Source organism: Apaloderma vittatum, unplaced genomic scaffold (assembly GCF_000703405.1).
Source record: "Apaloderma vittatum isolate BGI_N311 unplaced genomic scaffold, ASM70340v1 scaffold17995, whole genome shotgun sequence".
Classification (NCBI taxonomy): domain Eukaryota; kingdom Metazoa; phylum Chordata; class Aves; order Trogoniformes; family Trogonidae; genus Apaloderma; species Apaloderma vittatum.
Window position 1 is genome coordinate 36,659 of NW_009715689.1, and position 14,599 is coordinate 51,257.

The window sequence follows — 14,599 nt, forward strand, 5'->3', positions numbered from 1 at the left end:
AAAAGTACTGAAAATAGCTGTTTAGAGGAGGGAGGGCTAGTAGCAGAAACTGGTGTTAGGGTTATAGAATTTCCCTTTTATCTTCTATCCTTAAAGACTGATATTTTTTCCTAAACAAATTACTGCATTTTCAGAGTCTATTAGTCTCTGGATCTTCAAAAGCAACTTGGCTTCTGGGTGCCTGTTTTTCGTGCTTAATCATGAAAGTGTGCTCTGCTCTTGGCCAGTGGCTTCAGGCTGTTATTCTGAAATTGCCACCTCTTGCCATTACTAATGCAGGATTTTTTTTTTTTTTAATTCAAGGCATTTGACAAGTTTGAGCCCCCTCCCTGTGGGAGTGCAGATGGCAGCTAAAGGGATGCTGGAACGATTTCACTCCTACCTTGGTGATGACAATCTGGCTTTCAGGAGAGAGCAGCGAGACCATCTCTGTGAATCTGTTGAACAGATCCCATGTCCTGACAAATATGGAAGGGATTTGATGCACCCTGTGATGGCTAGTGCTGTGGTCCGAGGTCTTACCTGCCTACCCATACTCTCCTGCTTGATCATTATGTCCAGGGGTCCCTTCCTGTCCAGGTCTCAGTTTCTTGATTTCTAACAGAGTTTGCACATATAATGTTAAACCAATGTTTCCTTAGTTTTGTGGGATTTTCTTTTTCCCTTTTTTTTGACTCACCATCCTTGTACAAAACTCCAGATGTCCTGATTGTCTATGAAAGGAGAATGAAGAGAGTATCTTTACAAATGTAAAACAAAGAGGAGTGTTTTTACACTTAAGTGATGGAACAAAGAGAAGAGTGTCCTTCGCAAATGAGGGAGAAGAATACAGTCTGTAAGAAGAAGATAGACACCTTGACCATTAGGGCTGTTAATTAAGTCAACAGCAAGGATACTCTAAACTTTTGAACTTTTAAGAAAGAGGGTGCAGGCTTAATAAGCCTATGAGTATTTACTTCTCTGCCCTGGGCGGCATAAAGTTGGAGTTAATGAAACACGTGATGTGTGTTGTTAAGGGGGGTACATGTTAAGGGGGAACCTGAAACAGGCAGATCAGGAAGTCTGTGCCTCACGAGTACCTCAGCCAGTGGGGAAAGGGAGAGGGTTTCATGTGGCTGGAAAATTAAGATAAAAGGAGGCTGCGTCCTCTGACAATTTGAGACTTGGCAACCTTCACTTTTGTTTCCTTCACTTTATTTCATAGAATCATAGACCATGGTGAACTCTCTCTTTATTCGGATAAACTAAGACTTCTCTGTCGTCTTTGTGAACACTGACCTCCGGCACCATGGTTTTCCGTACATCTACTAAAAGGAAGTTTTTGTGTTTGGTGACCTTTTTGAATTTGTGAAAAGACGGGAGAGGGAGCAACAGGTAGCATTTCTGAGACAGGAAAAAATCTGTCTTATAGACCAGAAATGCCAGAACCTTGGTGTTCTAGAGTTGAGGCTGTAAAGGAACTAAATTAGCTTTAAAAAGGCTGAAATCCTGTTGAGCTTGTCTGCGTGATGCCTCAGCTGGAAAACTCCTTTTTCACAGTGTAGGTTTTCCCTGCAGCAACTCCCGAGCTGGCCCTGGAGGAGCTGGAGCAGCCTGCAGTGCACTGCTGCCTCTTCTGCCTCGGGGCATCCTCGGCATGAAGCGCAAAGCTGCTCTGGTTGTCAGGGAATTAATTATTCATTTTCCAGGAGAAGGGCTCTTCAGGAAAATTCGACCTGGTGCAGCTCCTTTCTCCATCTTAAGGCCCATGCATGGATTTCAAGTTTTGAATGTATCCAGCTTGCGTAGACAAGGGATCTGAAGAAGGGGAGAGCTTGGACTTCAAATGTCTGTCTGACTAGACTTGAAATGCAGTTTCCAAGCTCATGATCCGACTTGGGAGTTTTACTTTCTGAATAATGCTGGGAAAAGAAGCTGTGGTCAAAAGCTTTTCTTCTACTTAAAGTTGTTTAAATTGTACAATATGTAAAAACCATGCGCGCACACAAATTTATGCTTCTTGCTGTAGTGCATTACTATTGTATTGCCTAGCTTTCCCTGTACTCTTTATGAGCTGGATGGGCTAGTGCTTAGAAGTTCATTCTATAGATGTGCAGCTAGGGTTTTTTTGTTTGTTTGTTTTTGAGGTGCTGTGTTTTTTTAATATATTCCCCTATTCTGAGTAGAAGTGCCAGCATGTGCAGTCCTTCTTTCTCATGCTCACCTTCACTTACAATTTCCCACTCTCCCATAGTTTTTGCACACATGCAGTGAATTGGATGGAAAGATGAATCCATCTGGGGGACAGAAAGCAGCACTTGCCCCTCTCTTCTTCATCCCTCCATCCCTCCCCCAGGTAACCTTCAGCTGGCTCAGCTCACTGATGAATGCAGTTCCCCATTAGAAACGACTGAGCTAGTGAACCAAGAGCTTGGGTGTGGGCCTGGGAATAAGGAGAGGTGAGAGGTGGAGTCAGGAGCTGTTTGTTGTTCCTGAAGTGCTGCTGTCACTTTTGGGCATCAGCAGCTTCATGGAGCACTTGCCCGGTGGGCCGCCAGCCTGGTGCTCACCAAAGGCAGTGCTGCAGATGAGTAGTAACGACCAAGTTACAACCTGGCAATTGTGTGGGACTGAGGTGGCAGGGGCTTGATGTTAAGAAATAATCCATTGCAGCTTTTTTCTACTGTGGTCACTGAGGTTAAGGAACTCAGGCGACTTTTCTCCCCTGATTTTTCTGCTACTTACAAGTGTAGATTGTTTTCAGAAGCCACTGTGGAAATTTTCTTTTGGGGACATTTGCAAAGCTTTGTGTTATTTTGTGAATTAAACTAGGATCATAAAGGATACAATCTATCTCAAAAGAGCACTATTTCCAAGATACTAAGTAAAAGGCAGGTTATGGAAAGGACAGAACACCTGTTGAAGTAAGTGCTTTTACGCATTTTCAAAGCAGAAACTAAAAAGGCTGAGGAAACATACGTTATTTTAGACAGTGTTGACTGCATGGCTTCTCCGCTGTGCCCTGACAGTTCAGGAGGATGGAGCAATGTTGTCGTTTGCCTAAGAAAGTGCAGACCTCTGCACCTCCTGGCTGACTGTTGCGGAGTCACCTGAGTCTGTGTGTTACCTTTTGAGTAGGGCGATTGCACTCTGATCTAAACTGGAGAAGGAGCTGTACCCGTTACAAGGCTTGGGTTTTGCTGCCGTTAAGACCAGCTGCTCAAGATCTATTCCTGCAGGCTGCATGAAAATCCTGTGTCTGTAGACGTGGAGGAAGGAATGGAGAGGTGGGAAGGTGATGTGGAGCTGGTGCCCTTGGAGGACTATTACAAGTGTATCCTCCATGCTCCCTGCAGAGTGGAAAGTGTTACTGACCTGAATGAAATAGGGCTTGGTGCTGACCTGCAGCCTAAACCAGTTTTGCTGGGAAGCACCTGCTCCTGGGAGCAGCAAAGGTGAGGAAGACACCTGGATAAACACACCAAAGAGTTCAGATCCCTGGTGCAGGTGGCGAAAGGATATTCCTTTGGGGAAGGACTAATTTGGGAAGAGGTTAACCAAAAGCACCAACAGAACAAGCAGCTCCTCAGGCTGTTTATAAATTGATATTCTGATGCCACAAAGTACAGATTCAGGTTGAAGTTTCATGTTTCTGTATTAAATCACATTTAGGATGTCATATTCGTATAAAAAGAGAATAAACCTTGCTGAATTCAAAGGCCCTGATGGAGTCCTACTTTAACAAGCAGCCTTTTCAGAGGCAAAAGGAGTATATTTTGGAAGCTTTGTTGTTTTGGCTTATAGATAAGCTCAGCTAGAAGTTTGAATGTTTTGTAATTCTTTCACAGCCCTTGAATTTGCAGCTGTAGGTTGTATGTGACTGCTCAGATTGCTTTAATCTTAGGTACATACATAGAATTTATGATTTCAAAGGGGAATTCTGTTCCGCACATGAATATCCTATTCTTGTGATGACTTGGAAACCAGCCCCATTGGACTGATGTGCTGTATATGTGTGAAGCCGTTGAAATATTCATTATAGTCTGTGGTAATCTAATATTAGTGAATCATCTTACAGCCCTTTACAAGAAGGTATTTTTTTTCACTGTGATAATAAAACTGCAGGTTTTGTTTAAGTGAATATCAATAATACTTGTGCTTAGCTCTCCTCTGCTTAGCTTATTGCGAACAGCTGTGTAACTGCTCAGATCTGCATCATTTGTTGCCACTAATATTTAGTTTATGGCTTTAATGGTGTGTGTGCTTCCTATGTAAGTACCAGAATAAAATTTCTACCTTGATGTAAATGTTTAATCTAAAGCACAAGACCTGTTAACCTTTGCATTGAGGAGGTATTCATCAGGGATGCTCTCGGTATGTTTGCCTGTTGCAGAATAAATCACCAGAAACCTGTCAGACTCTAAAGAGATATGTAAATGCTTGCGTCTCTTTAATCTGGCATGTGTGTATCCTGTCTGATTTGAGAGGGGAATTCTAATCCCATGGGAGAGATGCAGGAACTCCTGATGCTGCTGCAATGCTGTGAGGAATTACAAGCCAGCTGGTGTCTGGGTTTGAGGACCATATCTCTTGTTGCCTGAGCCATTTAGTGGAGCTGGGATGAGTCCTGTGTGCAAGGAGCAGCTTTTGAACCTGTAACGGAGCGTTCCTGCCAGTTTCCTCCCTTTGGGAGAGAGGGAGCGTGCATGTATACATGGTTGTGAATACATTCTATGTGTGCTCTTTCTTATATAGAATAATAGTCTTTAGTTGGTAGGCTTTATAGGGAATGTGAGTGGACACTACGGAAACCCATCCTTATGCACCATAAACAACTCTTTCCTGTCTTAAATTGAAGGAGGAACAACTTTGTCCAGGCAAAATGATGATGCTCTCATTTTCTGTTTCAGATTTAGCTGTCCCACCTTGCCACACCAAGGCACCATCATTTTCACAGTTGTGTTGCTGTAGGCATACATTTTTTAATTCTGTTTCCTTTTGCATGCACTTCCCTGCATTTATTAAACCTCTCAGACCACAGGTACTAAAGCACATCCAGCGACAGTGCAGTCCATGCCTAATCAGCCTCGATCTGCTCAGTGTAAAATACTGCATTTCTAATGTATCCTCAAACAGTTTTTGAGGTCTCAGAAATGGCATGGTATGTCTTGCTCCATTACATGAAGCATTCAGTTTAACTCCATAAAATTCCCCTTTGCGTGGAAGGGTGGTGTAAAATACTGTATCGTATCTCAAGCAGAAATAACAGGAGTTGCGTGTGATGGCCACGAGGGCTCTTATGTCTTTTTGGGGTGGCTCTGAATGCCTTGGTTTTGAAGTAGCCGCTCTTTAGTTGGTGACATCTCACGCTTATTAAAAAATTAGAGCAGCAATTACATGCCTTCTACCTATGTGTTTTTAGCATGCCAATTACCCCTGGCATCCAGGCACTGAAAGATTAGTGGATTAGTGGTAAAGAGGAAACATTTGCTTAAACGGCAAGTAATTTTAGGGTTAATTTTAGATCTCTGTTCTCTGCTGCTTCAATTTCTACTAGCAGGGCACCAAAATAATAGGCAAAATATGCAGTTTGTGTGAAAGTGGACTCCCAAGTTCTTACTCTCCTTTTTTGTGCACCTCTCCAGCTCCTCTTTCAGACTCCCACTGGCTCTTTTCAACCCTGTTTCAGGCCAGGAAATGTTCTCTGTTCCATTCTGTGACTGTCCACAGGTTTTTTTACCTTTAGGATCTAAAAACATATCTGAAGCATGTATGGTTTTTACATGGGTATCTACGGCTCTTTGGAGGGGTTTTTACTGGAGTGGCAGTGGAAATTTGAGGATGGGAGGGCAAGACACTGATTTTCATTGCTGGGCTTTGGCAAAGGAGAGACTTCTAAAATAAAGAGCTCTTTGCACTGACCCCTTTACCTGTGTTCTTTGAAAGATCTTGTTGATGACAGTGGAAGAGGTGTATCCTGGGGTTAGAGGCTAGGTTATTGAGAAAGCAGGCATGATTATGCTTTTTATTATGCTTTGTCTGAAATGTATAGAGCTCTGCTACAATGAAAAAACCTAAAGCTGCATCAAACTAGTCAAGGTTTACTTAAGCATAAAGAATATTTTTTTCATGTGGCTTAGATGTGCAGTTATTGTGCACTGATAGCTTCTTAATGATCCCTTGTGTAAACTCACTGGCAGCAGCCTGTTTTTTCAGTTTCTAAATGCAGATGGTGTTGATCAAGGCATGTAGGTTCTTGCAAAGGTGTTCATGTCAGAAGAGGTATTTTAGTGGAATAATTACAAAGACTGATTTTTCTTTCAATGCAATGATGTTTTTGCTTCCTAACAATGTTCTAGCACTTTCAGTTGACATATCTCCATTGTTGCTTTTTCAAAGCTAATAAAAACTGCATCATCCAACATGTTGTTATAAATGTCTTGTTCCTTCAGTGGCAGATTCGTCCACAGTAGAAGCATTTCCATATTTGCAGCAATATCCTGATCTCAGCTGGCTTGAACCAGCTGAGAGCAATCTCCAACTTGGAATGGTTTTTTGGGTAGCTCTTAAGTTGGAAGTATCAACTGTAAGGACTGTGTGGATCCTTGTCCGCTGGCGTCTTCATTCCTTCTCACCACCCTTCTCCATCCAAGAGCTGTGGTAACTTCAAGGCTTGCCTGTGGGTTCTTGTGACTTTTCAGTGTGCAGAAAGTTTTTGTCTTTTCTTCTTCCTAAAAGGATTCAGTTGTTGAAAACTGGCGGAAGACTGGCTCTTGGAGACTGTCATAAGGACAATCTTTTATTGGCAGCAACTTAAAGAGCAGTTTCTCAAAAACCCCTAAACAAAATCAGTTTGTGCTACACAAGGAAGTGTTTCTACTTCATGCCAATGAAAGAGCTTTCCTGACTACAAGAAGCAAAGTTCTTTCTTTGCCAGACCCTTTTCCCGTCAAAACCACACACAACTAAGTTTTCATAAAGCTTAGCAGCTGCAGCCCTCGGCAGGCAAGCACTGCCTTGCTGTGGCTCTTCGCTCGTAAAGAGTATGCAAAAAAAAAGTGCAGTGGGGAGCTAATTCTGGGTCCACCCTCTCCAAGTCCTCCTCTTGCCCCACTGGTAAAACCAGTTGTCCAATTAAATTAGTATGAAATGGGTAAAAAAGAAAGATGTTAAAAAACAAAACCCCACATCAGGCATAGCTCAGGCATAGCTGACTGTTCAAGCTGCGGGATGGACATGGTTGTGCTCTGTTTATGTCAAAGTTGATTAGTGCTGAAAATAGTCCAGGCCAAATTAAGCTTCTTTCTTTTCTTGTACTGATTTTCAAGCCGAGCCTAATTAGGGTGGCAGAAGGTGTTAGCACTGAATTTATTCCCACTCTGTTGTATAAACTCAGCTTTGGTGAAACTGTTTCTAACTTCAAGTAACAAAACACCTGAAACTGGCCATCCTGATGAGTCAAGGGAGACTCATATTGGTGTGTGGTTATGTGCATTGCAGAGGGTTTGAGAAAATCTATCTTAATGCAGCCTAGTTTAAAAGATAACTGAATGCACTGTAATTGTAAAAATAAAGCTGATTGTTCTTGTACTAAAAGAAAAAGACAACAAAATCTACTGAAAAATGCCCTTTTCTTTCCTGCATTCTTGCATACAAACCTAAACGGTGATAATACAGGAATCTTTAGGATGACAAGTTCTGTTTCTTTGTGGGTGGGGTTTTTTGTTTGTTTCCTTTTCTCATCTCCAGAAATACCAACTATATAAAGCAGATCTTGAGAGGAGCCTCTTGTACTACCTCTCTCCCAGTGGAGCCGAGAGCAAAACCTGCTTTTCGATTCATCTGAATTCACAACAGTGGCCGTGAGTGCCTGTTTCCAAAGCCAGCCTGAGAATGCCGTGTCATGTTTTAGCACAGAAATCGGATGCATTTGAACTCAATCCTGCCCTTATAAATGAGTAGAAAGCACGAGCGTGAAAGGGCCCCTGTGCAAAAACCGTGACTGGATACCTCATTCCACGTTCAGTCCACGAGATGAAGTGGACACATGAGAAGAGGAGTTGCAATGGGCAGGAAGCCATCCAAACTTTGTGGAGGACATGACAACATCTAAAATTCCTTCACTTCCTTGGCAGTTCAGCCCAAACCTGCACTCAGGTGCCTGTTGCTCCAAAGCTCGGGATCTGCTCTCCGGACGGGCTTTGGCATCCTGCAGTGTTTAAGGACCTTCAGCTGGTGTCTTGCTCTTGCTTGAATGTTTTTTGCTCTGCCATGGTTAATGTTGTACTGGGAACTGAGAGAAGAGTTTCAAACCCTTTGTCTTCATATGGTGTTTTGTACATTGCTCATTTGCTACATACCTCACCAAAAGGCTAGCAGGTTTAAGAATGATAATGCATGAAACTTAAATTTAAATGAACTTTTAATTATTGCTCGAATGGTTTTCTGTTAGTAAAAATATTCGTTCATTCCATGTCAGGTATTCAAAATGAACAGTAGATTTGAATATAAAAATGCAATGGAAAAAACACGTGTCCGTTGCTGTATATAAAGAGGATAGACTGAGGATTGGCAGGGTATGTGCTTTCTGTATACTACCCAGCAGTGGATTGGGAGACCATGCTGTCTGTGGCAGTATAAATGGTATGAGTGAATTCCGCCTACCTTGATTTCTAGAGAAAATAAAGGCTCAAAGTATACATAATTCCCTGTAGTTATAAATATAGATCCAGTTTTATACCCGCTCCACTGTTTCCTCCTAATATGTTCCAGCCTTTGAGGGCAGACTCCAAGGTCATCGTGTAGGAGCACCGTGCCTTGAGTATCTGTTTATTAAAGCACACACACTGCAAAAAATCATATAAATTGACATAATTCAAGCCATTATTATTTTTTTTTTATTTGACAATATTATGATGCAATTTTACGTGGAAGGGATGGTGTAGTTCATACTTATTTCCTAGTGTAGTGGGATGTCCGTGGTCTGTTGGCAGCTGAGACCTGGGGCTATTTTAGGAATCTAGCAGTGTTGGTGCTGTATAATGTTACTCTGTAGGTCAGAGAAAGGGATGATGGCAAACTAAACTGCTCGTGTTAGAGTTTTTTTCTCTTTATTTGAACTTGTGTGATAACTCTTTTAGGTCAACAAATATCCTTTTCAAAAAGGATTTTTTTAAATACTGAGCCTTTTTAAAGTGCAATTACTTCATGGAAATAGACGTATGTCATTATATTTTGTTTGTATAAAGAATTAGGCTGTAGAATTGTTTTCATTGTTTATATCACTGTTGTCAGTGGTCTGTCATTTGACTTCTTGTGCAGGAGTTTTTACATAATAAGTGGTGGCTAAATCTGTGGAAGCTCTGTGCCAAATTCCCTTTGAATGATAATGTTGTAAAGGACTTTTTGGGGAGGGCAGCCTAACAGAGGCTTGTAAGGGCTTGTCAGGGCAGTGTGGATATGGGCTGTTAGCAAGGGGAGTCTCCAGCTTTGGCAATTGTTTGTTTTGTTTCCTTTAATTTAAATATTCATGCAACTCTTTAGTTCAAATGGCTTGAAAGTAGAATGAAATAGCTTAAGACACCTGGAGTGGAAAAACATCATCCTGCAGATTTGAATGTGCATTATGTATTTTCAGTTGCTTCCTGAAGAAATGAGAAAATTATCCTAAGGTACAAATTCAGATCTAAAAATCTTTATTGGAGGAACTTCTGTGCCCTCTGCTGAGGGCTGCCTTCCTAGAAAATACAGCCTTGGCAGAATTATCTGTGTCCTCTGAACTGATGCCTGGATTAACAGATCAAGTAGGAGGTCATGGTGGAAATACCCTGAATTTACACCTAGAAACTGGGTGACTAGAGAGGTCAATGGTATTGCAGCTTTAATATATGCCTCGGGTTTATAAAAATAGATTTAACTGGAGGAAGATTGTGTAATGCCTTTGCATAGTGTACAGATGGGACTTTTTCGGTGAAGAAATGCCATAGTGTCTGTGCAAACATTTTTGTTTTTCTGCAGGAGGGGAGCAAACCAGCTGGAAGAAACCTCAGACATGCTAGTTAGGAAGCTCTTTCATTAGAGCTGCCTACTGAGGTGGCTGTTACTGGCAGAAATTAAAATTGTTCACCCAAGTTCTAAACATAGCTTATTTGTTGAAATTTTAGTCTAAAAACACCCTATTATGACACAGAAATGAGGAATAGAACTATTAGGTAACTTCACTAAGTCCTGAAAATGGCATACAGTACAGTGTTGAAGGTGTAATGACATAGCTAATGGTTTTATACTAAAGAAAACTTATTGAGTGTAGTTCAACACCAGTTCAAGAACTGGTATTTTTTCCCTGCTGAGTTTCACAGACTCCGGAATGGCTCAGTACATGAACAAGGATTTCTTTTATAGCATGGAAGCTGTTGAGCAGCACGCTGTTTGAAGTACTGAGAATTTAATCGTGTTACTAATTTTGACAAGTATTTCTACAATGTCATTGTGTTCAACACCTTTATAGTAATACAGTCATAGAGGGTTTTATTTGTTACGTGAATTTACCCTTTGCCAGTGGTGGGGGGAACAGAGGTTGCAGGGGGGAGTGTTTAATGTCCGTTTTACATTTTTCCCTTCCCCAGTACATTTGTACGTCTCTTCATTTTGTTCATACTTGCTTTTTTTTTATCTCTGTTTGTTATGTTGTGTAGTCTTGTACAAATGGCTAGAAGCAGATCTCCATGGCAAGAGCTCAGATACAGCAGACAAAACTTCAGGTAAAGAGGGGTTAAGGACAAAACAATCACCAGGCCCTCTCTATCCCTTTATTTTCAGTCTTACAACTCCTCTTACATCAAAATAAGTGTCAGGGTTCAAAACCAAAACCTGTGGACTTTTTCATTCTTTTACCTAATTTAAATCAATGTCTGATAAATTTTCTTCTACCTCTTGAAGCTCTCTTGGCAGATGTGCTTCCACTCTCCAACAAAAAGCCACTAGTGGTGTCAGGTAATGCTGGCGGATATGAGATATGCTATATCTTTGTCTGCTTAAAAAGGGCTGAACAATATCTTGCATGAAACTGTACTAGAGGATCCTTCTCCAGAAATCCAACCGGGCTTAGTTATGTGCATTTGTGGACAGAGGGTACTGGAAAGTCCAGCTCCGCTGAGTTCTGCTACAGAGACCCAAAGGTTTCTGACAGCTCAAGGAAGCATTTTTTTTCAGTCTAGATTTAAATAGCAGTATTAAACACACACCATGCCCCTCAAAAAAGCCAAATCAGGTAGCTGTACTGATAGGGTATGCACCCCACTATGGCTTCCTGCTTAAATATGAACCACCAATTTCCTTTACATATTGACATGCAAAAGAGGTAGGTTAGACCCTGCCCCCTTTACCAACCAGCCCAAAAAAGCCACCCCAGTCTTACAGATGACTCACACTGTAAAATTTTGGACTGAAAACTGTTTTGTCTGCCTTGTCCCAGTCCTTCCTTTCATTTAATTTCCCTTCTCCTCTGTAAGATTATGAGAATATGTGGTAGGAAATAATGCCTTTGAGTTGATGTCCTTGAACATAAGGACTAGCCTCCCGCTGCCACCTTGGTGTCCTGGTGGGGCACAGAGGAAAAGCAGCAGAGCGGAGTTTCTGCACTACTTAAACTAACCTGTTCCTGAACCTGACAATTACACAGAATCACAGAATCAATTAACACCTTAGTTGCCCCTCAGCCAAGCACTGTTTTTACTGTCCCCACGTGGTTTTCTCACTCGCACGTTCCATATACTTGCTTCTCGTGCAGGGTCATGCAGTTATCCAACACTTAACAAAGCTCAGTCTGCAGGGGAACAACGTAGCTGGATGTGCTGAACACTTTTTAATTAGAAATAGCTATCAAAGAGGTTGTCACTGTGCTTAGTCGTGCTCCCAGTACGTTCCTCTAAAGGAATAAAAGATATATTTATTTATGTGGTCATGAGCATTCCTGTCTACGTTCCAGAGCTTGGAAGGAGTGACAGATAGCTCACATTCCCTGGACCAGAGAGGGTGTGTGGAGAATGCCTCTGCCTGTTTAGTACATATTTGTATATGCCTCTATAGCCATGACAATTAAAACAGAACTGCTTAAAATTTAAGATGGCTAAATTTTTTAATATGATCACTCATATGAAAGCCATCACAACTGACAACCTCTCAACTGTAGCTGCACTTCCATAGTAATTGCATCCTTCATCTAAAACACAGATTAGGTTTATTTTGTAATTTTGAGAAATTCTTTCATTTTGAAGTGAAATTAGCATGATTTTTCTTGATCTAGCATCCATCACATCACCATTGGCTTTTGATTTGAAACTAAGTGTCCCATTAAAAAAAGTGCCTTTAAAGGGAAGGCTCAAGTTGTTTAAAAGTACAGTTACACAGGATGTAGTATCCAATTGAAATGGAATTTCAGTCTGAGACATTTTATGTAATTTTGAAAAGTACTTGAACAAGTTTTTGAAAACATCCTGAAAGCAAAAGGATTCCCTTCTTCAGAACCAAATTTTTGATTTGCCTCTGAGGGGCAGCTTACCCTATGAGATGTGCCATTTGCATGGATGGTTACCACACATCAAATATGATGTTTCTGTCTGTATTCACAGTACTGTTATCTGGCCATTAATATTTTAGAATATGGGTTCAATTCACATTTGATACTTGCTTCATTTTTAATGTGCCTTGCTAATCCTGTGTGGGAAGTTAGCAAGCAAACGCTTAAAAGCATATAGTAGATTTAAAGAAAATTCACTATTTTCCTAGGATAACGGCTAAACACATTTTATTTGCAACATGTTACTCAGCAGTTCAGAACTACAAAGGCTGAAAGCTGAGAAGATCAGGTACCCCCTCAGTCCAGATCCCTTTGCCAAGAAGGTTTTGCTTCCTGTGGTTCTCTTTGATCTGCTTGTCAGCGTGGAGCTGGCTGTCATGGTCCATGTCTCATTTCAGTGAGAATTAGGGTATTTCCTGCTAGTTTGTGCAAGTGATGACGTTTCACCCTGACATGCAGACTGCTTTTTATCATTTCCTTGCACTCTTTCTTCCCTAAATTATGGATCTCCTCTAAAAGCTTCCCTGCCTGGGTTCCTGGGAGGCAGCTTTGTATGGAGGGTGTGATGTCGTGTCCTTTCGAGCTAATGACCAGCTGATTCACTCCACTGTGGTTTCTTGGCTCTTCTCTTCTGTCTTGTGATCATTCGTTGAGAAAATTGTATTTTCTCTGTGTTTTCCCTTCAATTTACATTTTTTTAAAAAAACACTGAAGTAGTAAAATGCAAACCCTGCAGAGACTCTACAAAGGTAAGTTATCTGTGCCATTTACTTTTCTGGATAAAATGAATCCATGTTGTCAGCCTACTAGGACTTTGTTGCTACTAGGACATTGTTGCTGCTGGTTTCGAGAAGCTGAAATTTTTAAAACAGTGCTTATCCTTCAGAAACAGAGCTTTGGGATATGTCTGTCATCTAAACCACTTCACATGTATTTGCAGCAGCATACAAGTTATTGGCTATTTCCAAAAGCTGATTGAAAGCCTGAGTTTTTCATGATTAGCGTGGTTTATTGGCAAATATGCCTGGTTCTCCTTTACTGAGTCCAGATGCTGCCACAGTATTGCCTGTCAAGATTGGGGCTGGTTTATAGGGAAAGTGAGGTGAAGGATATTAATAACAAGAACAGCAAAAAATCAAGGCCTTCTGCACACTTATATCCCTAGTGATGTAGGTTTTTGGTCTAACTTGGAAAGAAGTACAACTTTATCTAGTGGTGTTAGTTAGTAATTGAGCCACCAAACTAGGAGAGGAGGATATTTTCCCAGGGAGAAGCCTTCCAGGACTGCTTCCCAAATCTCTCTGAGCAGTCTGACGTGCCGCCAGGCTCTGGCAGTGCTGCCGTAGGGTGGGTGAAAGGCAGGACAGCACCCAGCTCCAGGCAGCCGCTCTCCTCAGGCTTGGGCTGTGCCACCAGGACAGAGGGGTAAAGCCACAGGGTGTGTAACCCTCTGCCTCTGTGTGTGCATGGAAGTTATTTTTAGGTGAAAGCTGGGCAGTTTGCTGTCCTGATTAATCTAAGTGCACAGAGGCACGCACGTACCCTGAGAAGCCAAGTGTCTTAGGTGTGCAGGAAGCAGGGCTCACCCGGCGCACGGGGCAAAGCCTGACCCAGTTTCTTTGGTATCTCTAAGCTAGCACAGGCGTCAGAAACAGCAAATGATGTGATTAATGTGCTTTGCTACTGGAGTCCTATTTACAGTTATGTGCTAATACCAGATAATTAATCAATTTAGTTGCTGGCTGTCATCAGTGAGGGTTGTTTTTCAAGCAAAAGGTGTTTTTTGCACCACTTGTGTGACACAGGGTGGAAAACTGCTCCCCAAAGAACCTGTGAAAAGCTCAACCAGTGAACTGCAGAGGTGATGAGTGCCTCTGAGCCACACAAATTACCCAGTTAGCATCTATCAGGTTACAGTAAATTTTTGTCATGAAAAAGGAAAGAAATTTGGACTCTGGTGATCACTTGCTGTTAGCAGTGGAGAACTTAACAAAGTCATCTAGATGCTCTTTGAACTTTTAGTAGAATCAACCAAACAAATTT